The sequence below is a fragment of the Ovis canadensis genome, chromosome 1 (assembly GCF_042477335.2).
Source record: "Ovis canadensis isolate MfBH-ARS-UI-01 breed Bighorn chromosome 1, ARS-UI_OviCan_v2, whole genome shotgun sequence".
In the NCBI taxonomy this organism is placed as follows: domain Eukaryota; kingdom Metazoa; phylum Chordata; class Mammalia; order Artiodactyla; family Bovidae; genus Ovis; species Ovis canadensis.
In genome coordinates, this window is record NC_091245.1 from 30,542,753 (window position 1) to 30,570,204 (window position 27,452).

At 44.3% G+C, this 27,452-nt stretch overlaps 1 long non-coding RNA gene across 1 annotated transcript in view; it reads left to right on the forward strand.

The window, feature by feature from the left end:
- Positions 1-26,192, forward strand: part of LOC138441527 (uncharacterized) — a 162,401-nt gene extending 136,209 nt beyond the window's left edge. The window contains exon 5 of the long non-coding RNA XR_011257383.1: positions 25,130-26,192. This is a non-coding gene — a long non-coding RNA (uncharacterized lncRNA). The remainder of the gene's footprint in view (positions 1-25,129) is intronic.
- The last annotated feature ends 1,260 nt before the right edge of the window (positions 26,193-27,452 follow it).

Below are 27,452 nucleotides of genomic sequence, written 5' to 3' on the forward strand. Positions count from 1 at the left end.
TGCTCCCCCCTCTGTTTCACCTTCGTTTCTTCCTGCATCTCCGAGCTGGCGTGTCTGTCTGCTTCTCTGTCTACTCTCAGATTCTCTCTACAGACTGTGTGTGTGTGTGTGCGCTTGTGCACAAAGTGGGAGGCTGCAAAGGTCTCTTGAATTTCTGCTTTTCACACAAATCCATGAGGGAACACTGAAGCCGCCCCATTTGTTCATCCAATTTCACAAGATTTTCCTTTTCTGATTATTTGATTATGTAAACACATTTTGATCCCACTGAGAAGGAGCTCTGGATCTCACTGGGCTTGTGCATTGGACAAGCAGGGATGAGATTTTTTTTTCAGGTTGTAAGGAGGCCTGCCCTAGCTTTAAATACTACATGTTATGAAAATAAGTTGCTAGGCCCAGACTAATCTATGAGGGTTTCATAGACAAGGTAATATTTGATTTGGGTCTTGAAGCATGAATAGGAGTTTTCCAGGAAGAAAAGGGAGGAGAGTATTATTTATAGAGGAAATGGCACAGAAGGATAAAGTCTGGGAGACTGAGAACATAGTGTATAAGAGAATGAGGCTGGAAAATTTTGTTGGGGCCCAAACCCAGGGACTTTGGTTGCTAGGATGAGGAACTTGGTCTTTTTCCTGATGGCCATGTGGAGTCATAAGAGAGTTTTAGGCAGGAGTGTGGCAGAGTTAGTATGGTCAATGACAGGGAGGTATTGAGACTAGAGACCTAGAGAACAGGGGGGAAATTGAGGCCGTCTTCCAGGTAAGAGAGGATGAGCCACAGTGATAATATTCCTCCTGATTATATCATGCTTTTTCTTAAATATATCTCCATCTGCTTGCCTGAGGGTTTGTATTCATTTAAAATTTTTTAATGAGCCTGTTCTGTGTACTCAGGTGTGAGGCAGTAGGGGTATGGAGATGACAAAGACATGGTTAAGCTCAAGTCTCAGGGAGATTACAGTTGAGAGGGAATATGGACATCAACAGGTTTCTTTGCAACCCTTCATTATGAAAGGACAGAGTAAGTAACAGGGGGATGTGGGGGTCCAAGGCGGGAACCTAGCAGCTGGGGAGGGGGCCAGTCAGGGTGGGCTTCCTAGAAGAAGTGAAGCTTTAGTTGAGCTTGATTGGCCTGCATAGTTTTCCAAGTGTAGTCTCTGGTCTAGAAGCACCAGCATTCCCTAGGAAATCATGAGAAATGCATATCTTAAGGGCCCATCCCAGTCAGAAGAAATCAGAAACTGGCTGTGGGAGCCTGACCATCTGTGTTTTAACCAGTCCTTGAAGTCTGCTGAAGCTTGAGAACCACTGCTGTAGGTAAGAGAGGAGGAAGTTGCCCCAGGCCAAAGAAGCTGGTGTGCAAAGGCAGGGAGATGGTGCCTGATGGACGGGAACATCATTCAGGGGCTGGAGGGTAGGGCTGCTGTGTGATTGTGGCACAGAGGAATGTCAAAGTCTGGCTGGTACAGACAATGGAGGCGTGTGGGTTGTAGGGATGGGAAGCCACAGAAGACCTTTTGAGAGGCATAGTCAGATTTCTCTTTAGAGTCAGTGTGAGCTATGCATATGTAAAGCAGGCACTCCATCAGCATCCTTCATCTAATGTCTGGGCTCCAGATCAGGGAGGTCAAACAAAGGCTCTTTTCTCTTGCCAGCTCTGGTCCATCAGTAGCATCTGGCTGAGTACTGTGTTGAGGAACATCCTGAAGTCAAGTCTGGGATATAGAGAAATGAAGTTTGTGACTAGGTAACCAAGGTAGGCATGGCCGTGAAGCTGTAGGGAGGAGGATGTGTTGGCTTATGCGGCCTATATTAAATTTGAGGGTTTCTTTTTTTCCAGATAATTAGCACAATGAAATTGAAAACACATGTTTTTCAGAACTCACCTGCACTCAGGAAACCCAGCATTGCTCCAAGTGAATAGTTGCTAGAATCAATTCTAAATTATGAGAAGTAGAGTCCCTGAGGGACACAGGACTCTCTCCTTTTCACAACCCTCCACAGTGTAAACTCCTCCTGTTTCTTGACACAATGACTGAATTTCCACCATCATGCTTTTCTTTAGGGCCAGGCAGCTCAGGTCTCTACAGAACAGAAGATGCTACAGAAAAGGAATCAGTTCATCAATAGCACATCATTCAGCTGGCCACATCAGTTAGTTACCTGCCACATGCAGGACCCACATCTTAGGAGGGCAAGGACATACACTGTTTAGTAAGAAAATGCAATATATATATATTTTAAGCACCCATGTTTTAATAGTTTGAACTGTTTTAAGTGGAACGTTTCCTCAAATGCCTGGTGTCATTGTCTTTTGAAAATAGTATACAGAATATAATAAATCATTAGCCGCCCCTCCTTTTTGTTCTTGGATGGCCCACTATCAGAAATATTATTTCTTACCATGTCCTTCCTTCAGATGCATGGAGGGCTCATGGTCGCAGCCCCAGTGCTCCCAGGCCTCAGTACTTCTTTGAATGTATTTTTAAAGGCTTCTTTCTCCCACCTTCTTCTTCACTTTCTACCTGCCTTCATTTGTTGCCATCAGTGTTTCTGCCTTCAGGAAAGTGTAACATTAAAGAAAGCTTTTCCATCCAAGTAGCCCTCATGTCACAGGAGCCTGAATGGGTGCCAGCTGAGAGGCCTGGAGCACAGCCCCAAGTGCCCTTCTCTGGCACAAAATGGATCTGAAGACTTGTATTTCATGCTTAAAATTTATGCAGTCTTAAAATTCCACTCTGTAATATGCAACATCTGGGTTTGTATTAATTAGCGAGTGAGAGTTGCTCAGTCATGTCCTACTCTTTGTGACCCCATGGACTATATAGTCCATAGGATTCTCTAGGGCGGAATACTGGAGTGGGTAGCTTTTCCTGTCTTCAGGGAATCTTCCCAACCCAGGGATCGAACCCAGGTCTCCCGCATTGCAGGCGGATTCTTTACCAATCGAGCCACAAGGGAAGCCCAAGAATAATGGAGTGGGTAGCTTATCCCTTCACCAACAGATCTGCCCGACCCAGGAATTGAACCAGGGTCTCCTGCATTGTAGGCAGATTCTTTACCAACTGAACTATTAGGGAAACCCTTGTATTAATGAAGATATCCTTAAATCAAACAGTATTTAAATTACTTACCAGTAAGTGAAAAGGATGCCCCAGGTATAGTATTTATTCTGTTACTTTGCACAGCCCTCTGCCCTGCACCATATACCTCTGTGCCCTGGAGACTGTGTGTGCTACAGGTGGGAGTCATGGCAGGGTAAATACCAGCTGTGTGACATTAGGTAAGTAACCTCACCACTCTGAGTTTGGTTTCCTCATCCACATATAGAAGCAGAGAAGACAAGAAGAAATAAAGCACGTGGCACAGACCCTGGCACACATTAGGCCCTCAGCTGTCGTTGTTCAGTCACTCAGTCGTGTCTGACACTTGGCGACCCCATGGACTGCAGTACACCAGGCTTCCCTGTGCTTCACCATCTCCTGGAGTTTGCTCACTCACGTCCATTGAGTCGGTGGTGCCATCCAACTATCTCATTCTCTGTCATCCTCGACTCCTCCTGCCTTCAGTCTTTCCCAGCATCAGGATCTTTTCCAATGAGTCAGCTCTTCACATCAGGCCCTCAATAGATTTTAAGTCACACATCAAGGAAACTGAGTGATGCTCACCACAATATGAATTAATTAGTCTTAACACATGCTTTGGCCAGGAAGGAAGGGACTGTTGAAGGGTTGCCTTGGAGTTTTGGATGATCTCTGTGATTTACCCTTACTGTAAGTTTCTGGGATCTTGCTGTGAGGACGTAGAGGAAGGAGGGGTTCATTCCTACTGGGGGATCCTGGATGGTTTCAAGGAGATGACACTGGAGCTGGATCTTGCAGGGTGGGTAGGTATTTAACAGGCTCATTGTACGGTCAGCCACCCAGGATGACTCTTCTCTTGCTCCCTGTACATTCCCTGGTGCATCTTCATTGATTGACCAGCCTACACACTGGCCCCAGCTGGGGATTGTTTTAGTTGTTCTGATCAGAATATCAGAACATCTCATCAGAATATCTCCACCATATCAAAGAGCTTATCAAAGGGACCATGAGGGCCATGCTCCTCTGCCAGTTTTCCTGGTAACAAATGAGCCCACCTGATGTCATTTCCCCTATAACTGGTAACCTCCCCCCTCCCCCGGAAGTGGAGATGGCCACCATCTGCCACACATGGTCGCTCTAGGACCTTGCTTCAGACAGCTCAGCTTCCCCATCCGTTAAACCATAGGCGTCTCTATCACTGACTCCAGACTCTTCTGTTTCCAGGCTCTCTCTTCTGTCTCTTCTGTAGGCCTGTCAACACTCATGACTGGTGAACAATGAAATTCAGGACTGGGTAAATGGGTTTGGGTGTGAGCCTGGAGGGTCCCGCCTGTGTTAAGAAGTTCAATTTTCATTCAGTTGGCCATAGGGAGCCATTGAGGACTTTTGAGTGTAGAGGTAAGTTAAGAACTGCACATGAGAATGATCATTAGAATCCAAGCCTCCTGAGGACGGATCCTTCCACCCGCTGTGTGATTCTGATAATGCCTGTAGCAGTATCCAGTACAGTTTAGTGTCCAGGAACTGACATTTGAGTGAATGAGTGATGGAATCACTATGGCAGCAGGCATTTTTAGAGGACTTGCCAGTAGGCAGGAGAACCTGTTCAGAGGCCACAAGTGCTGGTGCTCAGGGGCTGGCAGTGGGATGGGTACAGGCACAGCTGCGGGAAATGCTGGAAACATCTCTCTTCTGTCCTCCACACTTCCTGTGGGGCACTGACCACTCCCTGAATTCAGAGAAAGTTTAGGACAGCAGAATCCCTGCTGACAGTCCCAGCCTCATGTTCTTCCAGAGCCTCTGTTCCCCTCTGCTCCCCATTCAGATTGGAACACAGTCCAGGCACGCTCTAGAGAGGAAATGGTTATTTGCATCTGAACATGAAACAGCATTTTCTGAAGCTGCAAGCAGGGCCCAGCTGGTGTGAGTTGAGTTTGCTCACAATTGCAACCAGCTTGTTTTAATTTGGGGCAGGGGGAAGGGGTGAGACTTCATGAGCCAGCTTCCCAGTGGGAAGACACTCATAGACACACAAACACACACGCAAATGCAGCAGGCCTGCGGTCCTGGCCAATCTGGCTGAGGAGAGGACTTCCTAGGGGGAGGCGAGGAAGGACGGGAAAGGGTTGTCCAAATGCATTCTTCTCAAGCCCCAGGGGAACAGCTGCTTTTGGACGCTGGATAAAACCGCTGGGACTGATTGGAAGTGCCCTGCTGGTCCTGGAGCCATCTTACAATGCCGGACACCGACTGAGCACTAAGCATTTTGTCAGATGCTTTACTTGATGGTTTTCTGCAGAAGGCAGGTGGGGGGAGTGCTGGAGAAAGAAGTAGGCTGGTTGCCAAGGCCTTAAGTTGATTTGAAAAATGATAAATGAAAGTTGAAAAAGTCACTGGGATGAGACTTCAAGGACACTCATTTGAAATTTGTTGTCCCAAGTGAGACTCAGCTTTATCCTGCTATCTAGTATCTGAACATAAACGCTGGACACAAGCATAGAAACAAACATGCAATCAGAGCAGATTGTTTCCTGTTATTGCCCTTTCCCCCCCCCCCCCCCTTGCTTTCCTCATGTCTTTAATCCCCTCTTGATGCTAATAGTCCAGATATGGTCTGCAGAGGGTTGTTTGTCCCTGCGTCCTCTGATCATAGTCCCCATGGTGGGTATTTGTTCATGAGCAGAGGCAGGAGACTCTGGGGCCAATGGTGAAAATTCTCAGGCTGTCACTGAAGGCAGTGATGAGAAAGCTCTCTCATAGGGGAAGTAGGCAGCATGATACTCTGGAAATATCTCAAGCTTTAAAATTTCACAACTATGAATTTATTCCTAGTTCAACCATGTAGGCAGACAGCTTAACTTTCCAGCCTAATTTAACCATGAACTTGTGAGTTGGATATAATGATCCCTCATCCAGACTTGGAGAAGGCAATGGCAACCCACTCCAGTACTCTTGCCGGAAAAATCCCATGGACGGAGGAGCCTGGTAGGCTGCAGTCCATGGAGTCGGTAAGAGTCAGACATGACTTAGCGATTTCACTTTTCACTTTCATGCATTGGAGAAGGAAGTGGCAACCCACTCCAATGTTCTTGCTTGGATAGTCCCAGGGATGAAGGAGCCTGGTGGGCTGCCTTCTATGGGGTTGCACAGTCGGACACGACTGAAGCGACTTAGCAGCAGCAGCATCCAGGCTTAGATAATGAACTTATCTGACATATAATAGCTAATATTTAGCTCACAGTACTAGGTATGCTAATCACTTCAATGAATTAGCTCACTTGCCTTTTGCAATAACCTTAAGAAGGACAACAATTATCCTCACTTCATAAGCCCAGGGAGGTTATGGGCTTTGCCCTAGTAAGTGGCAAAGGTGGGATTTGAACCCAGGCAGTCTGACTCCAAAGCCAGTGCTCATCACCATTACTCTATGCTACCTCCTGGCACTATGGTGTGCGCAATAAGAGGGGCTCTGTGCTGCCTGGGTTCCCCTCCCTTAACTTCTCTCTTCAGGGAGCCAGGAGTCTTGCAGAAAGTTCTCTGGCAACAGTGGAGCAGTTCTCTCTGTTAATTAGGTGTTTCATTTTACTGCCAGCCTTTTGTTTTCCCCCTGGAGATCTGGAAGTATTTCCAATAAATTGTGTTTTAAGGAAAGAAATAGAAAAAGACAGTCAGTGGCCCCCAGGTTCGAGACTGCACGGTTTCTTTGGGCAGGGGAGAACAATTGGGCCATTGTCTGTAGTAATAGGACTTCCTGGGGAGGCAGCTGTGGGCCTTGCTCCCTGGTTTTATTTTAGCAATGACCAAATCGACTCCCTTTTTGTCCCCTCCTGTTTGGTCAGTAGTGTATTTTATTCTTAAATGGACCACTCCTTATTCCCACGAAATAAATTAAAATTTTGGTTCTGGACTTAGCACAGGGATGTGGCATGGGCTTGCTTGCACCTAGATGGGGACTGAATATTTTGGAAAACCTGCCTTTGTAGAACTGAGAGTTTCCTTCTGGTGAGCATGCTGGGATCTTCCCATTCCCGCGTCTTGGAGAAAAACCTTAGCATTCAACTCTAGATTAATCAGCATGGCTTATTTAGGTTGATGGTGATCCTGGCCCAGAATATTCAATCCCTTGCCCTCTGGTTATGTGTTTAACATCTCATGCTGCTACTACTGCTGCTGCTGCTAAGTCGCTTCAGTCATGTCCGACTCTGTGCGACCCTATAGAGGGCAGGCCACCAGGCTCTAACATCCCTGGGATTCTCCAGGCAAGAACACTGGAGTGGGTTGCCATTTCCTTCTCCAATGCATGGAAGTGAAAAGTAAAAGTGAAGTTGCTCAGTTGTCTCCGACTCTTCACGACCCCGTGGACTGTAGCCTATCAGGCTCCTCCGTCCATGGGATTTTCCAGACAAGAGTACTGGAGTGGGGTGCCATTGCTTTCTCCATAACATCTCATGAGCCAGAAGCAAAGGGGAGAGTTGGGTGGTGGAACTGGGGATGGCCTCTGATTGACTGAATTGAGTTACTGTCCCACTGTACACCAGAATATGTGATGATGGCCTAGTTGCTTAACTTCTTCACTGTAGACAGTGATCTTCCATGCCTACTCTACATCCCAAATCCATGGAATGATTGGCATGCTCAAGACAGCCTTAATTGTGTATGGTTCTCTATGAAATGCCATTTCCCTTCTGGCCATTCTAACCTAATTTTCAAATCTCAGTTCCAAAGTTATCTGATTCATGGTGGTGTTTGATGTGTTTCCTTACAGGAGATATTTATTATTTTTCTTGGTTTTAATCTTCTTCCTTCTCTGTCTTACCAATCTTTAGATGGCAGAGTTGGCTCCCACCAGAGGAGCTGAAAAGATAAGACAAATAACTTTCCCAGTGTTCTTTGCATCTAGTTTTTGCCAGCCAGACAAAATCACCTAGACTTTCTTTAGAAGCTAGGGGGGAGCTGGGGATACTGAGGATGACAGGTTGCACAGCTACAACCTTCTTCATTTCTGTAACATATTGCAAGGGCATCGTTATAGTAAGAGCTTGTTTATTCCACTGCTACATTCATATTCCCTTTGCCTCATTCACAACCTTACTTAATCATGGATCTTGACTGTGTGACTGTTACCCTCATTGCTAGAAGGTCAAATCCTGTAGTAGACTTGGATGTGTTGAGTTGCTAGGGTCTTCCTTTAACTTCACCACTAGTCCTATTAGTTCATGTTGCAGGAGCACCAGTCAGCCAGGTGGTAGTGTTGATTTCTAATTCAATGAAGCACTGTTGTGTTCCCTAGTTGAAATTTTCCTTCCTTGGGAATCAAGGCCTCAGAACCAGCAGAGCCCTGCATGTGTAGGAAAGGAAATGAAATTTTTGTGAATGGGTCATTAGAGTTCATGCTGAAAGAAGCTCCTCCTACTTCTTGGTCCTCACACCCCAGTATTCTGGCTATGAGAAAAGGGCATCAGACATGAACTGGAAGTTTGGAACAGTACTCCAACCCTTCAACCTCAAGTGCGTGTGTCATCTAGCAAGCACCATTTGTTGTTGTTGTTCAGTAACTAAGTCATGCCTGACTCATTGTGACCCCATGGACTGCAGCACACCAAGCTTCCCTGTCCTTCATTATTTCCTGGAGTTTGCAAAAACTCATGTCCATTGAATTGATGATGCTATCCAACCATGTCATCCTCTGTCATCACCTTTTCCTCCTGCCCTCAATCTTTCCCAGCATCAGGGTCTTTTCCAATGAGTCCAATGAGTTCTTCTCATCAGGTGGCCAAAGTACTGGAGCTTTAGCTTCAGCATCAGTCCTTCCAATGACTATTCAAGGTTGATTTCCTTTAGTATTGACTAATTTTATCTTGCGGTTCAATGCATTCTCAAGGGTCTTCTCCAGCACCACAATTCAAAGAATCAATTCTCTGGGGCTCAGCCTTCTTCATAGTCCAACTCTCACACCCATATATGACTACTGGAAAAACCATAGCTTTGACTATATGGGCCTTTGTCAGCAAAGTGATGTCTCTGCCTTTGAATACACTGTCTATGTTTGTCACAGCTTTCCTTCCAAGGAGAAAGTGTCTTCTAATTTCATGGTTGCAGTCACTGTCCACAGTGATTTTGGAGCCCAAGAAAATAAAATGTCGCTTTCCACCTTTTCCCCTTCTATTTGCCATGCAGTGATGGGACTGGATGCCAGCACCATAACTCAGTCTTTAATAGGCCATTCCACCCTTTCCCACTCTATCTGTCCCACTCTCTGCTTCCGAGTGATTAAGTTCATAATAAAACTCATGGTTCTGAGCTAGTTGTCCTCCTCTCTGTAAAATGAATTCTTTGATGAGAAGCAATGTTGTGATGGATTCCATGACGGAGAGCAAGACATTCTTATGCTTATAGATGATGTTGTCAGGCAGGGAAGTAAAATTCATATACATGTTGTTATCTGCCAAAGTGAGGATAAAGCACCTCCATGTGATCAGACCATGTGACTGAATGGTCTCCCTTGAAATAATGCCATATCTGAGGCTCAGCCATGGCCTCTGCTGTTGCTGTTGAACACGTGCACAGGTTCAATAACATAGACTTCTGTGACCAATGTTGATCTTGCCACAGGACTGCTCACCTCCATTTCTGCGACTGTGACCACCTTGTTTCTGAGTCCATTGAAAAAGCATCAGAGTGGCTGGGAAAAGAAGCTACATGTTCATAGAATGAGATACCTTGACTATCTGATTATTGAGTGTTCCTTTGTAGTAGCTAACATATTTTTTGTGTGAACATCTTTTTGTATCTTTTTTGTGAACATTTTTATAAAGCAGATTCTTTACCAGCTGAGCTACCAGAGAAGCTGTGATCATCTACACAGACACAGATAGCCTCCTGCTGTGTGCCTTACTCTGAGAGGTCCACCCTCAGGCCTCCTTGACACCATCCTTTAATCTTGTTCTTTTCAATACCCACCTACCTGGGCGTCTTGATCACCTTGGGCCTCCTCAGTAAGCTCCAGGTTATTACCTGGTGTAAACGCTGCAACTTGGTGAGAGGGGTGTCTACTTTGGCTGTTCAGATGCCACTTAGTTTAGGATCTAATGAATGGAAAACTCGGAGGTAAACAACAGATTCTCTTTTCTCCTTACTGGTTGAGTTTCCCATCCTAGCAGCTGGGTTTTCAGAAAGGGCAGAAGGCCAACTACAAGGAAAGCTCCAGGCAGCCCAGCAGGAGAAGAGGTGAGTCATTTACTTCTTGAGGAATTCGGTTCTGTTATGTCCCATTAATCTGGCTTCATCAGGAAATGAGCTGTGTCCCTTAAGTCAATTTTCCAATAACCCTTTCATATGCAAAATTTTTATGTAATCATTTTGGGTAGAAGTCTTTCTAAACCAGTTGCATGCTTCTCTGCCTATTTCAGTGGAGGACCCTGCCCATTTTCTCACTTGCTCATGCTCTTTGGGGGCTGTATGACAAGGTAGACAAGAAAGAGCTCTGGAGTCAGATCTGAGCTTGAATTTCAGCTTTGCCATTTTTGTCTCTGGGCTCCAGGGACCTCAAATGCACTACAGGTTTAAGTACCTTGGCTCTGATCATCTAGCTAGAAATCTGTATCCCTCAGGATCATTGTGAGGGTCAAGCACACAACAAAAGGGAAGGTTTGATGCTGTCAAAACACCTAACACATTTTAGCTACTTAATAATAAATATTACTTCTTGGGAGTGGGTTTGTTTCTTGTTCAGCAATTTTCTTACCATCTCAACTTGCTATGTCTAGACTGCAGAGGGTCACCTATGCACTTCAAGGGTTATGTCTTTTTCACTCTATCTCCAGCTGCCTAGGGCCTAGCACACAGTTGGACACAGTATAGGGGTTGGAATGTCTTTCTTTCCATCACACAGAAGTGTGCCAGCTCCTCAGGGGAAATGAAGCTTCTCCTGATGTAAGTTCTACAGCCAATTTGGCATGTGAAGGTCTTGGGCCAGGTAGCAGTTCTGTAGACTTGGGCTCTCCAAGTCTCTGGAATGCAACAGTCAAGTTCTATCTCCAATGCTGTCCGCGAGGTTTTCTGTTTAAGAAGTGCAAATGCATCACTGCTCAATACTGAAAGAAAAAGGAGGAATAATTTTCTTATTAAGCTATTCACAAGCTCCAAGAACTGTAAATAAAGACCATGGAAATTTCCTATTCTACATTCTCCCCCATCACACACACACACACACACACACACACACACACACACACACACACACATGCATCCTTCCCCTCAGAACCACTCTTGCCCTTCACGCAATTGGTAAGTCATGAACAGCAAGTGGGAAATTAGGAGTGAGGGTTATGCCATATAAATTTCTTTTTAAATTTTAAGTTCCTGGAGCCAAGACCAAAGCCACATATTGACAAGGGTAGGGCATGCCTCTGACAGCAACTTCCTGCTAGGCTTCTAGGATGCTGATTCATCTTCTTGTGCAATGAAGACCTCTCCAGAGAGAAAGGAAGGGGAGGGAAGGGAAGCAAAGGAGCACTCTCACTTATAAACACTTAGTATGTGTGAGGCTGTATATATGCTGTTCACTTAATGCTGACAGTCACTTTGTGTGGTAGATATTATCATCCACTTCTTTCAGACCAGGTGAACAGTTTGAGAAGCTGAGTAATTTGCCCAAGTTATGAGAGCTGATACAGGAAGAGTTCTATTTGGTGGATGCTAGAATGTTAGACTAGACATCTGCCTTGAAATACTCTGTCCCAATACCCCACCCCACCCCAGGCCCCAGAAGCCTAGAAAAAGGAAATAAATATGAAAACTCTGGTATAGGTTATTAAAAATTTTTTTTGATAGAATCTTAAGCATAGTATACCAGAATACAAGAATGACAGTTGTCATTTTTTCAAATATAGAACATTTTATGAGTTACAAGTGTTTTACAATCCCTCCTCTCTTTTCCTCTCTAGTCCTTTCTTGGACAGCAGCTCCATGCTGTTTCTGTCACATGAGTTCTGTGGCTTCAGCTTTACCATTAAAATGGGCATAATGACTTGTGCATTAGCTCTGGTCCCTCCGTTATATGCTCTTTTGGTACCTGAAGCTTAGTAAAGTTATAACTAAGTAATTATTAATGTTTGTGTAATTGTGTGTTTACCTGTCTCTTCTGTGGAGATCTCTTAGATCTTGCTTCCCATTCCGTCTCTAGCTTTTGTGTTATAGGGACCTTAGCCACAAAACTAGGACTCAAATCTGAGTATAAGGATTTCTGCCAGGAGGAAGTAGGAAGTGGAAATGATACATTTAAAACTATTAGATAAAATTATAAGCATCTATTGTTTGAATTCAACTGTGTGATGCTAGTGAAGGTCTGTGAACCCAGGGTGCACAGCTGATGCATGGGCAGGCTGCCCATACCTGCTCCAGTGGGTGGGGTTGGGAGGATTTGGTGCTGACTCAACAGTCCTTAATTTGGTTGGAGTGTGGGGGAGGGTAAAGAGAGTGGTGGTTGGAGTCTGGAAAGCACATGAACAAGTTTTGTTTCATTGGCAAATTTCACTGGAATACTTTTTTTTTTTTCTTCTCCATGTGACTGGTAACACTTGAGAAATCCTGTTTTGAAGGAAATCATTGGTAGTCAGAGGGCTCGACCCTTGACTTTTCCCATCCAAAAAATGGCCTGGTTAAGGCTAATAGAGATGGTGATGCTGTAGCTGTCTAAGGAAAAGCAAAGAATATGTCCACTGTGTGATTCTGGGGAGGCTAGGTTGATGAGCTAGCTAGATTTTGCCAAGGAATCAGCCAAATTCTCTTACGATGTCTTTGTACAACATCTGTGGAATGCTCTTGATAGGTAATTTAGCATCTCAGCTCCAGTAGGAAATGAGGCTAGTTTGGGGTGATTCCCTGTTGATTGATTATCTTTCTTTGTGCCATAGATACTGATGTTAGAATCTCAACTTTAAGTATTCGGGGGATTGTTTTCAGGTAACTTAGTCACTAACATGTATTAAGCATCCAATTAGAGCCAGGCACTAGTTGCTCCCATTGTCTAATTCTCCCAATGACACTCTCTGGTGGGCACTGGTTTGCTTCCCTTTTGAAGATGAGAAAATAGAGGCCTAGAAAGTTTTTGAGAGATGTCAAGGTTACATGTGCACCTTCTAGCATTTGACATTTAGGTGGAAGACCCAGAGCTGAACGGTGGTGTCCTGGAAGAGTGAGGAAAAGGAAACTAGTGTTTCTTAGCAACCATGTGCTGCGCACCTGCTCAGTGTTTGACTTCATCGTGTTGAAAGTTCACAACACACTTAGGAGAGGGCACTGCTCATGTCTCCATTTTAGAGAGGGAAACCTGAAGCTGAGCAGTGAAGGAACTTGCCCAAGAAGGAGATAGTGAATGGGGTAAGTTTGGACCTCCAGACATGTGCCCGGAAGCTCGTCCTCTAGTCACTATGTATAGCTCCTGCACAGCAAGTGTGCAGGAGAAGCTTGGGTATCTAACTGGGGATCAGGGATGTTGGTGAACTTGGGAGGCTGCAGGAGGCAGGAGGGTGTGGCAGCCCCGGAACCCTGGGTGTCACGACCAGTCAGTGTCTGCAAGCTTCCTCCTATTGTCCCCCTGCTGTTTTGGAGTTTTAGCGTTGTGTTCCTTCTCAGCTAAAAATAAGGTTTTGTTTGCACACAGGGCAAAGGGCCTGGGACCCTCCTGAGAAAATCCGCAGAGGAAACAGGACACAGAGTGGACTGCAAAGGCAGGAACGGCACTCCTAGGCTCTCAGAGGCTGGAGGCACGGAGCGGGAAATGGCACTTCCCCTGTGTTTTTATGTTTAGCTGGGGTTTAATTAATAACCAGCAAACAAGTCTATAATTAACTTGATTTCCCTTTTGGCCAGCCAAGGGAATCATAATAAAGCTCCTTTTTAAGTCCATGGTATTGCTGGAAGGATGGGAGGGAAAGCAGGCTTTCTAGCTCTGCTTGCCCAATACTGAGGGCCCTGACTTGCATTCCTGGCTCCCTTCTCCTGCAAATTGTATTATCTGTACCAGATGTTGCATTAAAATAAGAATTACTATACTTCAGGGCTCAAATTATATGTGTCTGATTTACTGCCCTGCCTCAGTTTCAAATGCTACCTTGCAGAATGCTGATAAATGATAGCTGATTATTTTGCAGAGTGCCGAGGCTGATGAAGATACAAAGAGCGGGAAGGGGTTAACTGCTTCCAGGCTGGAACCACTTGGCTGGCCATTTGCATTCTCCTTCTGAACAGTTCAAATCTCCCCATACCTACTGCACTGAACATGTACCATTTGGTTGTTTTTATTCTTCATCTTCAAAATGACATGCTCAAGATGCTTGGCTCCTGAGATACTAAGGCACATTGTATGTAGCCATGAAATTAGAAGATGATTGCTTCTTGGAAGGAAAGCTATGACAAACCTAGACAGTGTATTAAAAAGCAAAGACATCACTTTGCCAACAAAAGTCTGTATAGTCAAAGCTATGGTCTTTCCATTAGTCATGTTCAGATGTGAGAGTTGAGCCATGAAGAAGTCAGGGTGCTGAACAGCTGGTACTGTTGATCTGTGGCCCTAGAGAAGACTCTTGAGAGTCCCTTGGACAGCAAGAAGATCAAACTGGTTAATTCTAAAGGAAACCAATCTTGAATATTCCTTGGAAGGACTGATTCTAAAGCTGAAGCTCCAATACTTTGGCCATCTGATGAAAAGACCCTGATGCTGGGAAAGATTGAAGACAGAAGGAGAAGAGGGCGAAAGAGGATGAGATGATTGGAAGTAATCACTGGTTCAATGGACATGAACTTGGGCAAACTCCAGAAGATAGTGAGGGACAGGAGGCCTGGCGTGCTACAGTCCATGGGGTCACAAAGAGTCAGATATGACTTAGAGACTGAACAACAACACAATTTTCCATAATGCATACTCATTTATCTGTTCGTGTGATTGTTTACCTGTTTCCTCTACTGTATTATGGGCTTCATAAGGCCAGGAACTGAACCTGTTTACCACTGTAATTCCAGAGCTTAATACAGAGTGAGGCACAAATGCACATTTTTTAATTGAATGAATGTTTAGGGGAATAGTCAAGCTGCCTGCCTGCCCCATCCCTTACCTGCTCCTCATCCTCTTTGATTATTTCTCCTTCCAAATTAATGTCTTCACCTATTTCTGAAACCACCTTGCCCTACAAAAAAGCTCTCTTACTAGCTTTATGAACTTGGGCAAGTTCCTCGACTTCCCTGAGCCTCAGTTTCTCCTATGTGTAAAATGGGGGTAACAACAGACCTGCCTTAATCTGGTCGTTGTGCAGATTTAAATGAGTCAGCGTATGAAGGCACTCTGAAGTGTTCCTGGCTCATGGAAGATGTTGTGTAAAATGGTTAAAGCAAACACTTTATAAAAAGTGTTTTCTTGGTGAATGTGCATTTCCTCTAATGTGACTTTAATTTAGGCCTTTGCTCTGGCTCTGCTTATCCCAGCCACACCCTTTGGCTTTGATTTTGCCATTCTCAGCATTCCTGGCCTCAGAGACGGCACAGGTCAACCAAAAGAGCAGCTGACCCAGACTTGGGAAGGCTGCTCAAAGGAGTGGATGCCTGCACTGGTTCTTAGAAAATGGAGAAGACTTTGCCAGGTGCTGAAACAGGACAGAATGTTCCAGGCAGAAGGAACAGCATGAAGAAGGCCCAGAGGAGCTGGAGGACAAGATGCTTGGGGACCACGGCTCACATCAGGGCCTAGTGTAGATGGAGTAGAGAATGCAAATCAGTGTAAATGCAGAGGAGCCTGGACCTTAGAGGACTTCACATGTCATGCTAAGGAGTTTTGATAGTGTCAAAACAATTGACATCTTTGGCAGAAGAGGACACCATGGTCATCTCCAGTGGCCATAAAAGGGAAAACTGGGCCCACAGCAGGGGTCATGGTCCTGTTAGAAAGGGGAGACATGAATGCTTCAGCTGCATTCAGTCCTGCTCAGCGCCTGCAGAGATGGCTCCAGGTTCCAGGAGCACTTTCCTGGGAACCATATGGACTCCTGGGAGTCACCAACTTTTTAAAACCAAGGTTTGAAAGATGTGCCAGCTCTCCAGGCATGGATGAAGCTTCCTTCTCCTCATTTCAATTCAGCTGTCATAGGTCTCAGGGGATGTCACAGATTTGTGAGTGAGCAGGCAGCTGGAGAGGAAAGAGGTAGTTTTGTGGAGGTTTATCGAGTTCATCAGGCTCTGTAAGGAAGCTTTCACATGCTGGAATGAACAATTTCTTTCAATGTTCCCCAAAATCATGAGATGTAGGTATTGTGAACCCAGTGTTTATAGATGAGAAATCTTAGGCCTAGAGAAGCTTTGAAAATTTGTTCAGCTAGTACTTGAGAGTGTTAGACTGTTTACACCCAAACTGTTGTCATTTCTACTTTACCTGGCTGTTTGCTTTACATAGTACCCACCGTAGAGTGATCCTTTGGTACATGTGTTATTGCTCTGCTGGATTCTGAGCCTGTTCAGCATCCAGAACTGGGCATTTCACATATTAGGTTCTCAGTCTGTGTTTACTGATTGGCCCAGTGTCCTCTAAACCTACAATGACTCCATCAGTCACTAGAGGGCATGATGGATATGCAATGTGGAGTGAAATTAAGAGTTACAGATGATTTAATTACTCAACTCTCCTCCCTTCCACCCATCCTTCATTTTATATATGGATCATTAATTTGTTCACAAAAATTTTGTGAAATGTCTGACATGTATTACGTACTATGGGACTCTGTGGTTAAAACTTTCAGATTTCTCATTGTTTTTGGTAACTACAGAGGAAAGACACCACAGGTTTAAATCATAAGAACACATAGAGAGCTCTTCACTCAGTCTTGGAGTAAAAGAGAACATTTTTGAAAAGGTGATATCTGAGCTGGGTTTAAAAGTGAGTTGAAATTTGCCAAGTGTAGAAGGGAGAGAGAAAGATAGTCTAGGTAAGAGCCAGCAGAAGCAAAGGCCAGAAAATGAGAAGTAACATGGTTCAGAGACTATAAACAGATTGAGATGGAGAGATGTAATGGAAGCCTGGAGGCAGGTCTGGAGATGTGGGCATATTCTTGAATGTCAGGATGATGACTAGCCCTGAGGTCTGCAGCAGAGTCCATGAAATATTTTAGGTGAGTTGAAGGTGAGAGAGAGAAGAGATTCTTTTCATGGTCTGTTTTGTCTTTCAGAAAGATCACTTTGGTTGCAAAGTAGAAAAAAAAAAAACTGGGGATAAGAAGAGCTTGAAGACTGTATTAATCCAGACAAGAGATGATGGTGGCCTGAATTAAGGCAGCAGATATGAGAATGGAGAGAACTAGATGAAATTTAAGATTTAAACAAACTTTAAGGAAGTGGAATTGATACATCTTGTTGACTAGTTAGAGATGAGGGAGGCAAAAGGGATTCCCAGGTTTCTGGTTTGAGTGACTGATGGATGGAGGTGACATTCACAGGGGTGGGGAACATGGAAGCAAGCAGTAGAGTTTGGAGGAAGTTGACAAGTGCAATTTTAAACACATTGAGTGTGAACTGCCTGGGGCACATCTGGGTGAAGAAGTCCAGCAGGCCTCTCCATGTAGAGCTTTGGTGCTTAGAGAAGGCTCTGGGATGAAGAGTCAGACTTTTGGAGGAACAAGAATATGGATGGTCTTTGAAAACATGAATTTGAATGACTTCAAGTAGGATTAGTGTTTGAAAAAAGAAGAAGTAACAGGTGGAGGGGGAACCTTGAGGAGCCTCAACAGTTAAGGATTAAGATCTGAAACGGTGTAGGAAAATCTCTTCAAGAATTACATCATTGAATCCCACGGGGGCAGACTTTCAGGAAGGTTTGGTTAACAGTGGTAAGAGCTGCAGAGGTCAGGAAAAAGGACTAAGAGATATCTACTGGTTTAGAAAATAATATGGAAAGAGCAGTTTCTATGAAATAGAGTCGAAACCAAGATTCAGTGGCTTGAGAAATGATTCAGAGGTGAAGGCAGTGAGTGAAGACGCTCTTAAGGGAATCTTGGGTATGTAGGAAAAGGAAAGGAGTTAGGAAGAAACTCTCTAGGATGCAGAATTAAGTGGGAGTGGTTAAATGTAATAGAGAATCTTGGCCACATTTATGAAATCACAGTGACTCAAGAGAAAGAGGCTGAAGATAGACGATGGAGAGTGGATATAGACAAATTTATGGGTGGCAGGTAGACTGCAGGGGATGGAAGTGACGTTTGCCTAATGGAAGCATTTCTATCCCTGGAGAATACAGAAAGAGACTGTAAACTGAAACAGGAGGGGATGATTCCCCCAGCCACACTTGTCTGAAGCTGAAAATTAGTCTTGTGATTCTGTTGCAAGTCTTTATGGTCATTTTGTCTACCCATCTGTCCATTCATCTAGTTTCCAATCATCCCCACACTGGAATCTACCCATTTACTGGTCTGTCTGAGACACATCCAACTTGGCTGAGCCAATTCCCATCTCTATATGTGAGACCAGTCATGCTGAGTTTATTATTTTCATTCTCTTTATAAAGCCCCCAGATAAAGATCCTTTCCAGGCACTGTTAGGGACGGAATAAATGAATCAATAAATTAATATACACATGAATACTCACTCCAGATCTCTTTTGTCCAAACATTTGACACATACTTATTAAGCAAACATTATATGCAAGGCACCGTGCAGATGATAGGGCCATGATAATGAGCTGAGTGGTGCTTATAGAGCTAACCGCCTGGTTAGAGATACAGATCAGAGAGCAGGTGCCTGCACAGCTGATGCATTTTTGGGGAAGAGGCATAATCTATACACAGGAGGCTGGAGGTGGCTTCCTGGAGTGGGTGACTAACCAGAAACTGAGCTCTCCAGCTTAACCCATGTTGACAACTCTAGTCTGTTGTTTTAAGAATAGAAACCCAGAGTATTTCTATCAAAATCTGCCATACATAAATACATGAGTGAACAAATGAATGAAAGAATAAATGTGTCTTCCATCCTATTAACAATATTTATAGTCATCTATCATTGGAAAAGACTTTGATGTTGGGAGGGATTGGGTGCAGGAGGAGAAGGGGACCACAGATGATGAGATGGCTGGATGGCATCACTGACTCGATGGACGTGAATCTGAGTGAACTCTGGGAGTTGGTGATGGACAGGGAGGCCTGGCGTGCTGCAATTCATGGGGTTGCAAAGAGTCGGACACGACTGAGCGACTGAAGTGAAGTAAACTGAACTGATCTTTGAACATTTGCTTCCCAGAAAGCATTAGCCTCCAGTAACCAGTGGCCCAGTGTCAGGGGATTTTGTAAATAATGAAATGTTCTAATTTCATCCTGTTCTTTCCTAGCATTAGTATTTTTCTGGAGGACTGTAAGTATCTTATCTGACTGTAACAGGTATTTAAGGCAAGGCCCTTGAACTTAGGACATGAGGGACCTATTTTCAGTTGAAGTCAGCTTCTCCTCTGGGCTGCAAGTCATTTAACTGACTCGTGTGAGCCCTGTGAACATGACTGTCAGTGGAGGGTGGTTTTGCTCAGAAATTGTGGAAATGACTGGGAGAGATGGACAGTTTTGGCTACTCCACCCCAGTCTTTTGGCCACACCACCCAGAAACCAATCTCCAGAAGAGAATAGTCTTCTCCTTTTGCAAATCTCCAGAGGAAAAAGAATCTACAGTTTTAACACACCTCCATTATAGTAATTAGAAATGATAAAATCAGGAAATGCTTTGGGTTAGAGACAAGGTTGATAGATGTCTTGAGGATCTACAGGCAAAGCTTTGCTAATAAAAATAACAGTGACTCCCGTTGAGGAGTCAGGCTATCTATGTCCCCATCTAAGGAAGTGAAGAAGAGACAGGGGGCAGTGCTGAATAGGGGATAGAGAAGGGCTCAGCCAGGGTCATGTCCCCAGCTTGACCACCAGGGCCCAGGAGCTGCAGGGGACATTTTGAAATGCTCTAGTAAGACCCTATCATTCACCACAGGCTGAAAGGGGGAATTCTTTTTTTACTTAACACAGAGAAAAATACTCCAAACAAACAAGAGTTACAAACCAATCAACAAAGGTCTTCTAAAGACTTACTGGGTGCTGTTTGTCAGGGGTAATACAAAATAATTAGAAAGCTAGGAAAAAAAAAATCTATTACACAGAAGAATCTGAAGAATACTACTATCTTTATAAAGTTAAATACTGAATTGAATGGTTCAAAATCAGGGACTATCAAAATTCAGAGAAAGTGAGGGTTGCTGTGGCGTCAGCTGCTCATGAAAGGCCATAAAAAATGAAATCTTGCTATTTGCAGCAACAAGAATGGACTTGAAGGTCATTATGCGAAGTGAAACAAATTGTTAATAGAGAAAGACAAATACTTTACAATATTATTTATTTGTGGAATTTAAAAGATACAACAAACTAGTGATAAGTCCAACAGGGGGGAAATAGCCAATATTTCATTAAAAAAAAAAGACTGCCCAGGAGTCACCTTTTCTGAGAATCCTGTCTGACAGCTCCTTCTCCCCCAGCCACTGTTTGGGCTCCCAGCCATGTGCTGTCATAGTGTGTGACATACTTGACCTAATACTTGACTTGCCTCCTGGTGCTTGCCAGGTCCTCCACTTGCCCATCCCCGTGAGTTCCAAGCAGTACTGATACAATGTGGTGTTTGGAAGACATTGAGCAAATACCTAACTTTCCAGGCTAACTTCCCTTATTTGAAACACTGGGGATAATAACATATCTCTTTCTCTATCTACTTACCTATCCAGCTATAAAATTATTAATATTATTATGATCTTTTCTATTTGCTCCCTGATGCATTTTTGACTCTCTTGCTTTGCTCTGGAATCCCAAGATTGACCCTTGTGGACTGCATCACGTGGAATCGCTCCCTTGAGGACCAGTTTGGCTCCTGGGAGGTCCTGGCAGGAGGTGGAGCAGTGGGAAGAGAGAGGTGCTGGGTATTACTTCGCTACCCCACTGCCACGTTCTTGGCAGCATTTTGCGGTTGATGTCCTGCTGGTTTTCATAGCTTCACTGACACAGTCTTGGCCCTATCCTGTCCCTCCAGCCCTTGGGGTGCTAATAGCTCACTGCTGTTGCCAGTGTTTGGTGCTCCAGGGTTCTCATCTGTTGCCTTATCTCTGTCCCTTTTCTTTCCAACAGTCCTTTTACAAAATCTTTTTGTTTTTGTTTTGGACCGTCTGTGGTGAACTTGGTTTCCCTGATGAATACCATTGCCTAACAGGGATGTTGTTGTATGGCTGGTAGAGGTCACTTGAGTTTTGTTCTTTTTCTCCTTCTGCAGTCAGACTGGCTGAGAGCCTGTGTTCAGCTTAGACAAAAGCCCTCTTACCCACTCCACTGTGAGTGGTTGCTCTTGCCTGATGGCTGGTTAGCGCAGGGGTCTCAGACATGCTGACAGTCCTGGCCTCTGTGGTAGAGGAATGTTCTCCGGGCTACCCTAGCTAGTAGAGGTTTGCCCCCCTTTTGCTAGAGGTTTTCCACTACATCCCCAGCTTCAGTTCTGATCTTCCTACCACCTGGCTCCTTTGGGGTTTATCAAGGCCTAAGAAAGATGTGAAAGTGTTTTCTTCTTCCTCTTTGGACCATGCCTTAGTCTGCTAGAGCAGCCATAATTGGATGCCACAGACTGGGTGGCTTAAACAACAGAAATTTATTTCTCACAGTTCTGGATGCTGGAAGTCTAGGATCAGGTACCAGTAGGTTTGGTTTCTCCTGTGGCTTCTGTCCTTGGCTCTCAGCTGCCTGACTTCTTGCTGTGTCTTCATATGGTCTTTTCTCTGTTGCATGCCCTCCTGGTGTGTCTTCCTCTTGGAAGGGCCCCTAATCTAATTGGATTAAGGCCCCACTCTTATAGCCTTGTTGTTGTTGTTCGGTTGCTAAGTCGTGTTTGACTCTTTGTGACCCCATGGACTGCAGCATGGCCAGCTTCCCTGGCCTTCACTATCTCCCGCAGTTTGCTCAGATTCGTGTTCATTGAGTTGGTGATGCCATCTAACCATCTCCTCCTCTACCACCCTCTTCTCCTTTTACTTTCAGTCTTTCCCAACATCAGGATCTTTTCCAATGAGTCGGTTCTTTGTATCAGGTGGTCAAAGTATTGGAGCTTCAGCTTCAGCTTCAGCATCAGTCCTTCCAATGAATATTCAGGGTTGATCGCCTTATTTAACCTTAACTGTCCCTTCAAAGGGCTTCCTAGGTGGCTCAATGGGTAAAGAATCTGCTTGCAATGCAAGAGATGCAGGAGACAAGGGTCTGATCCCTGGCTTGGGAAGATCTCCTGGAGGAGGGTATGGCAATCCACTTCTGTATTCTTGCCTAGAGAACCCTATGGACAGAGGAGTCTGACGGGCAACAGGCCATGGGGTCACAAAGAGTTGGACATGACTCAAGTGACTAAGCACACACCCATGCATCCCCTTCAATGCTCTATCTCCAAAAGAGTCACATTGAAGATTAAGGCTTCAACATTTTGGGAGGACACAATTCAGTCCATAATAGGCAATGATGGAAAGCATGAAAAAGCAGACACATCAGCTCAGACACTTTAGGAAGAGAAATGCCTTCTTTCTCTGTGAACAGAGGACTCTAACTATATTACAGCCCACAGATCTGCCTCAGGGCCAACTTTCCATCCTCTTAGGTCTAGAGGAAAAGACGTGGGCTTCAAGCCAGTTGGAGCAAGAGACGTTTTCTCAGTTTTCCTTTTGCCTTTGTTTTTTTTTTTTTTTTTGCTTTATGGAGAACACTCTTGAGCTACAGGAAAAGCAGGTGCTTTTCTTCCTATAGTGCCAAAGCCTCTCCTGCGACATCAAGACTTGCCCCTTGGTCTTTCCTAGTGACATTCTCTTTTCCAGCTTCTTTTTCTTCCTTCTCTCATGTTCTTCCTTCATTTTCTGTTTCTGCATCTTCTTCCTCCTGCTGCTTGTGCTCCTGCTCCATGGTGATGTGCTCCTGGAAAGCTTTGGGTGCTCCAGGAGCACAGACATGATGCTGCCCAGGGTGTTCAGATGGTGGGTGCTTGGCTCTGACACTGATCACCCTACTTTGTTATTTTTTTTTATAATTTTATTTATTTTATTTTTTTCTCTATTTTTTTGTTTTTTATTTTTTAAATTTTAAAATCTTTAATTCTTACATGTGTTCCCAAACATGAACCCCCCTCCCACCTCCCTCCCCATAACATCTCTCTGGGTCATCCCCATGCACCAGCCCCAAGCATGCTGTATCCTGCGTCAGACATAGACTGGCAATTCAATTCTTACATGATAGTATACATGTTAGAATGCCATTCTCCCAAATCATCCCACCCTCTCCCTCTCCCTCTGAGTCCAAAAGTCCGTTATACACATCTGTGATCACCCGACTTTGGATGGCTTCACCTTCTTTTTGCTTTCTCTTCAGCCTCCCTGGCTTTTTTTTTTTTCCCCCTCACTCCCAAAGGTGTGGGAAATTGAATAGAATGAGTGGAGGATAGAGCTATGGGAAAGTGAGAAACTTACCCTTGAGTTGGAAGCAGAAGTGGTGCTTTTAAACTTCTAGGAGGTTAGGAAAGATGTCTTGGGGCTAAATAAAGAGAACTCGCAAGGACTGGATTGAAGGAGTTGAGTGTGATGAAATGGTTTTATGAAAAGCTACTGATGTGTGTGGCAGTAAAATGCCTACAAGTGTGCATGTAGTTCAGTTCAGTCAGTTCAGTCGCTCAGTCCTGTCCAACTCTTTGCAACCCCATGAATCGCAGCACGCCTGGCCTCCCTGTCCATCACCAACTCCCGGAGTTCACTCGGACTCACGCCCATTGAGTCCGTGATGTCATCCAGCCATCTCATCCTCTGTTGTCCCCTTCTCCTCCTGCCCCCAATTCCTCCCAGCATCAAAGTCTTTTCCAATGAGTCAACTCTTCGCATGAGGTGGCCAAAGTACTGGAGTTTCAGCTTTAGCATCATTCCTTCTAAAGAAATCCCAGGGTTGATCTTCAGAATGGAGTGGTTGGATCTCCTTGCAGTCCAAAGGACTCTCAAGAGTCTTCTCCAACACCACAGTTCAAAAGCATCAATTCTTCAGCACTCAGCCTTCTTCACAGTCCAACTCTCACATCCATACATGACCACAGGAAAAACCATAGTCTTGACCAGATGGACCTTAGTCGGCAAAGTAATGTCTCTGCTTTTGAATATGCTATCTAGGTTGGTCATAACTTTTCTTTCAAGGAGTAAGCAAAGCACAACTTCTGGGGGCCTGGGTAGGATAACCTGAGGGATGACAAGCTGGTGGGAGTCCACCTGGGATCAATCTGGACATACTTACCCAGTGGCTCTTGACCTGCTGTGCTCATTGCTCCCCTGGGCCGTTCTGGAGGCCAATCTGTTGTAGAGCTTGTTGGCTGCCTCGTTTGTTGTATTTAGAGCCAGAGCCTGGGCTGAGGAGACCTCCTCCCCTCATGACCTCTGAGCTATCCCCATCACGAAAGATACATGTTGCTTTTGTATTTCTAGTTATACAAGCATTATGCTTCATCCTAGAAAAGTGGGAACATATGGAAAAATATACAAAGAAGGGGATTAAAAACACTGTCCTGATATCAAAGAGATCTGACATCAGAGTTTACAGAAACACTGTTAACATTTTGGTATAACTTCTTCCAATACATTTTTTTCTTTGTCCGTGTACATTTACATGTGTGTGCATAGAAACGTAAGTGTTCATTTAACTCATATAACCTGCTTTACATCAAGCTGGCATGAAAACAATGGGCTGATATTAATAGTTATAATGTATATTTTACTGGCTCCCCCCTCTTTTGCAAAGGCCTTCTGAATTAGTTCTGGGAAGTTCTAAGGAATTTCTCAGATGAACTGAGGAACAACTCCTTTGTTTTTTTGTATTTTCAGAATTGTGGTCTTTACAGCAATATTTGCTCAGGAGGCCTCCAGGCCTCTGACTGTGCCTTGCTTTTGCTGCCAGGGCCCACCTTCAAAGCTTTTCCTAATGGTCGTTGTCATGAATCTTACAGCTGCCATTGACTTTGGCCCCTCCTGGTGCTGTGGAGCCATCTTCCAACTACAGAGCACAGGTGAGCTCTCCAGAGCCTGCAGGAAACCAAAGCCAAGCTGATGTCCCTATGGAGGTGGGAGGCTCTACCCCTTTTGGCTTATATTTTGGGGCACAAAAAAACCTGCTTTAGGTCCTATGTAGCAATTTCTGCCAGAACTTTTTATTGAAAACAGTTGGGGTAAATAGGCTTGAAAAATGGCCAAGATCAGCTCTACCTCTGCCTTCAAGCACTTGCTGCCCCTCAGCAAGAATTGAAATCTAGTCCCAATTCTTTGAATCTGGGCTGGTTCTAATGACTTACTACCAATAGGACATGTCCAAAAGTGCATTCTGGGACTAGGTCATAATAAGGCTTGCCACTGCTACTTGGGTCTCTTGAAATGCTCGTTCTTGGGCTCCTTTCTCTTGGAACCAACCACCATATGATGCGAGGCCTTATAGAGGGTCCATATGTAGGTGTTCCAGTTGACAGTCCCATCTGAGGACACAGTCAGTACCAACTGCCAGGTATGTGGGTATGCCATCTTGGATTTCCAGAGTCCAGCCTTCAAGTGACTCCAGCCCCAACAGACACTTGACTGCAACCACATAAGAGACCCTGATGGAGAACTGCCCAATTAGTGCAAGGAACCATGAAGGAACAAGATCAATTGCTCCTTTAAGCCACTAAATTTTGGGGTTGTTTGCTGTACTGTCACATAATCTAAACAGCAGAACCTCCTCTCTCTTGGCTCAGATATATTCTGAGTCCCCAAGGAACTAAGTGACGGACATCCTGTCTCCCAGAGCATCCCCTGCCCTGCCTATGCATGGGGCTCTCTGTCTTGGCCCCTCCCTCCTATTGCTAACTGCTCTCCCAGGACAATTCTTCTGGAGTCATCCCATCCTTCCACCCACCATTTCCAGACATGCCTCAATCCCAAGGGTACATATTGCTTAAGCTCTAGCTGGGAACTCTGTGTATACAACATGAGGAGCTTCCTGTACATACAATTGTGTTTAATAAATTCATTTTTCACTTAGTGTTGTATTGGAGTAATTTTCTCATGTCATTAGAAATTCTGCAGAATTAATAGTCCATCATTTGAATTTATACCATCATTCACCCGTTTTTGGAAAATTGTCCCCATCTCTTTGTCTGCTTAGACTATAAAAAAAGCTGAGATGAATATCTTTGTCCATAAATCTTTACTTAGGTTCTCATCTTAAGGAAATAACTGAGTAGTCATCAAAGAGCATGACTTTTTAAAGACAATGGATAATGTCAAATCACTTTTCAGAAAGAGCATACGAAGCTACCCATCACTAGTCAATTTGATAGGCAGAAATTAGAATAAGAATAAAATTTTTATTTTAATTTGCATTTCTCTGATTCTTGGTAGTATCAAATAAAAGTTTTTTTTACTCTTTCATATTTCTGCTATGATTTTTCTCCTTCTTTAGCCACTATTAATTATCTCCTATGTGCTAAGAAATCAGCTTGACCACAGGAAGTGAAAAATTAGGTATAGAACCCTAAGCGTGTACCACATGGCTTGAGAAATAGCATTAGGACTGTGAAGTAAGGAAAGGACTTGACCTGAGTTCATTTTGGACTTATTCTTAGTCATGTTTTTAGTAAACTTGATTGGGTGCTACATGGCTGTCTCGCTCACCATTCGTTGAACCAAGGATAGGCAAGGAACAAGCAGAGAAGCTGGAAGAAGATGCGAGGAGCCTAGGAACTGCAGACAGTACTTGCAGCAGCAAGGCAACTTGCTTTACTCTCTAATGGCTGACACAGCAGCAACAACGACTACTCAACTTAATACAACTCAACTCTCTATCAAGAGCTTTTCAGGTGGTGCTATATAGGACTATACCACGATGTGTGTGTGCAATGCCACAGATGATCCCAACTGTAGGATGTGAGTGGCATGAAATGAGACAGCCTGACCACTGCCACTTGGCCAATTGCTCTCTCCTGACTATGCCTCTGTGGAAAGACAATCACTTTGGCATCTGCTGTGTCTGTCTTCAAATGTTGGTTCTGCCACTTACCAGTTATGTGACCTTGGACAAGTTATTTTAATCCCTTTACCCTTAAATTCCTTGAGTGTAAAATGATAAAAGTGTAATGACCTCCTGTGTCTGTTGTTGGGATGAAAAGGGATAGTATTAATAAAAAGATAATAAAAGTAAGTATCTTAAGCATGGTATCCATTCCATAATCATCAATGCCTATTCCACCTTATCATCTCTCAGTCTCTCCCTCCCTCCCTCCCTATGGTTTTGCTCCTGCC